This window comes from Quercus suber, unplaced genomic scaffold (genome assembly GCF_002906115.3).
Source record: "Quercus suber isolate HL8 unplaced genomic scaffold, Cork oak 2.0 scaffold_205, whole genome shotgun sequence".
In the NCBI taxonomy this organism is placed as follows: domain Eukaryota; kingdom Viridiplantae; phylum Streptophyta; class Magnoliopsida; order Fagales; family Fagaceae; genus Quercus; species Quercus suber.
The window spans coordinates 859,566-862,851 of NW_027069663.1; the positions used below are offsets into that span (position 1 = coordinate 859,566).

The 3,286-nt window shown below is 38.8% G+C and overlaps 1 pseudogene; it reads right to left on the minus strand.

Moving 5' to 3' along the window:
• LOC111983714 (1-aminocyclopropane-1-carboxylate oxidase homolog 1-like) overlaps positions 1–2,915 on the minus strand; it is a 10,833-nt pseudogene extending 7,918 nt beyond the window's left edge.
• Between the last annotated feature and the right edge of the window lie 371 nt (positions 2,916–3,286).

Below are 3,286 nucleotides of genomic sequence, written 5' to 3' on the forward strand. Positions count from 1 at the left end.
AACATAGTAATCACTTTTGCTTAGTGACTACTGGTGTTGATCTTGCCATGAATTACTGCTTCTATGCTTTTGTTCATCTTTGCTTGATCATGCTTATTTTGCTCCATATGCATATTAAGTTTTCTGCATACAATGATATTGCTATGTTATTGTGTTTCAGGAGTTACTTATTCATATGTTCAAGAGCTTTACAGAATCTAGAGTTAGGTGTGAGTGAGTTTTCCAACTGTTCCCAACTCACGTTTAAGTCTAGAGTCTGTTGTAGGGTTTTGTCACGGAATAGCCAAAGGGGGAGATTGTAAGGTTAAATTTAATCAACCATTTAATTGGCTTTATTCCGTGACCAATTTGCTTGTAATTTAGCACTTAGCAACCTTGTATTTAGGTGGGAAAATTGTAAGGGTAGTGTGTGAGAAGATGTGAAGAAAAGCTCAAGAGTGTGCAAGAAAAACAGAGGCTCGCGGCTAGGGCTCGCGGGTGGATCACGACTGGCAAGCCGCGAAATGCTGGCACGTGAGAGGCACACTGGGAAGCTGAAGGGTCGTGCCAGCTGTCACGCTATAGGACAAAAGTTCCAACCTGGCCAGGCCGTTACGTCGCGACTTGATTTCGCGACTTGGTCAAGTCGCGAGATCAAGTCGCCAACTTGCCCTGTTTGGTAAAAACTGACGTTTTGCATTCCCTTCTCACCCTACTATATATACACCCTTATACCCATCATTTTGAGAGAGCTTCCAGAGAGAATTTTGTGAGAGAAAACCCTAGAGAAAAACAAGATTGCCTCATCCCCAATCTTCATCTAAAGAGACTTTACAAATTCCTCTACTCTCTTCCTCTCCATTGTCATACTCTTGAGAGGTCATTTACCAAACCCTTATCTCACCACACCCACGTCTGTGAGAATGCCCATTTGGTGCTTTGGGAAGCAGTTTGGAAAGGAACCAATATACATTGGTTGATGCTATGGTCAAGTAGCGGAATCCGGCAAGCTAAAGAAGAAATAGGTTCGGCGTAACCTCGTTGGAGCAAGAAGCTTGGAGGGCTTAGGTACTTAGGTAGATTAGGCTTGGAGGGTCTTCTGCTGTTCATGTATCCCAACTATATTCTTTAGTGGATTTTATCACTGCTTGGAGGGCGGCGGAGAGGTTTTATGCCGAGAACTTCGGTTTCCTCTTCGATAACACATCGTGTGTTGTCCGTATGTTTGCATCTCTCTTTCCTTTATCTTTGCCTTATATTTACTGTTGTGGATGTGTTTATATTTAGCATAGATTGTTTTATCAATTCTATTATAAGCTTGTCATCATATTCCGTACATGAATTGTTTGATATAAAACTTGAATTGATATTTTTGTATCTGGGGGTCTAAACGTTCAAGAGTGTTTCATACCCATATTGAACTTTCAATCTTGATGGAGGACCTGCAGGCCACCAATATTGTCTTGCAAGAGTAATGTTAGAGAGGATGGGTCTGCATGCTTTGCTGTGCCAAGGGTCAACTCTGGTTCAGGAAAAAACGGGTAATACTGGCCCACCAACCATTCATATTTCATGCTTTCTATGTTTTCTAGGTAGTCAGTGTTAAGCCCCAAAGTCTCTGATAGTCACTTACAGCCTCCCTGAAAATAACTCATAATGTTAGGTAATTTTTCATTGACGGTATATATATTGCATGTCTTTTTCAATTTATTTTCACTAGCTAGTACTAGTAGTATTATTAGTACCTGCATACTAGGGGAACTGCTTCAGGGTTTAGGGGACCATCTTCGAAATTAAATGCAATTGAATCCCTCCAACTTGCTTTTTTGCATGAAATCACGTGAGTACCACTCCATCTTCTCTTCCTTTGGTTGGTCATGGAATTCTCGAACCGCATCAAACATTTTGTCCAAAACACTAACTGGAACTCCATGATTAATCATCTGAAAGAAACCCCATGTTTCTGATGCTTTACGCACTTCATCAACTATCTCCATCCGCCGGCAACTTTGTTCAGAGCCTTGGAGATCTATCACTGGAACTTCGAATTGGGTAGTGGCTGGAGATAGCATTGGATTTGGAAGGCTCTCTGGTGGATCGATGAGGAACCTTGGGACCTTGGTCACTCCAGAGTCTACTAGTCCATTAATTCCAGCTTTTGTTTCATCAAACTCCTTTACTTCCTTGTCTCTGTCATAGTCCAATTTCAACTCCTGGATCTCCTGGAGCAAGTTTTCGAACACTAGAAGTGAGTTCCATGCTAGGACTGGTGGACTTTGGATTATGGAAATGGAATTGGTTACAAGTTGAGGGCTTCGAAGTGGTCATATATATTGCCAGGGGTGGGAAGGGGCGAGGGGGGGCACCTGAACTTCCAAATTTTTTTAGTACTAATATGGTACATATATCACACATGCCCCCCGGACACAAAAGACATTAGGTTGTAGTTGTACACAAGATGCAAATCCTACTGCCATAAGGAAATAGGAATCATAGTGGAATGGGGCTGACCTAATAATGATTAAAAAAAAAAAGGAAGAAGAAAAGAAAATAGGATCCTACTGCCAAACGAAAAAGGAATTACACAACCTAATACTAATACTAATAGGACTCTATAAAAAATATATATATAGATAGTATAAAGGAGTAAAGGATGCCTCACATTAAAAAACGCAGCTCCAAAACGCAGCCCTGCCGCGCGTTTTTTGTAGTGAATAATAATTCTTTTGATACCAGTCTCTTTCGATTTGTACCTTAGAGTTTTTGTTGAGTTTTTAAAAGTATTAAGCACTTAAAGGAATTGGACAGCTTGCTGAAAAAATGGTAGAAATGAAAAATGATATTTCATATCTATTGATTTACTCATTAATGACCTTGGCATTGATCTTACTAGTTGCTACAGCTATTATTGAAAGAGCTTTTTCAGTAATGAACATAATTAAAAATCGATTACGCAATTGAATGGGAGATCAATGGATGAATAATTGTTTAGAAAGATATATTTAAGACTATTGAGTGTGAAAAAAATCATGTAACGGTTTCAAAATATGAAAAATCGTCGAGGGCAATTGAGTAAATTATGTTATGTGTGAAAAGCCAAATCAAAGTTTACATTTTATGTTAGATTCTATATGGCAACTACGTTAGCATATAGTTGCTTATTTATTTTGTTATTAACATTGATTAATTTTTTTAGATTACATTTTTACTTTTAATTTTGTCTTTTAATCTTGCCGACCTAAATTCCTGACTCTACCACTGTATATAGCAAATTAAAGAATGGTACAATATGCGTATGTTGAATGAA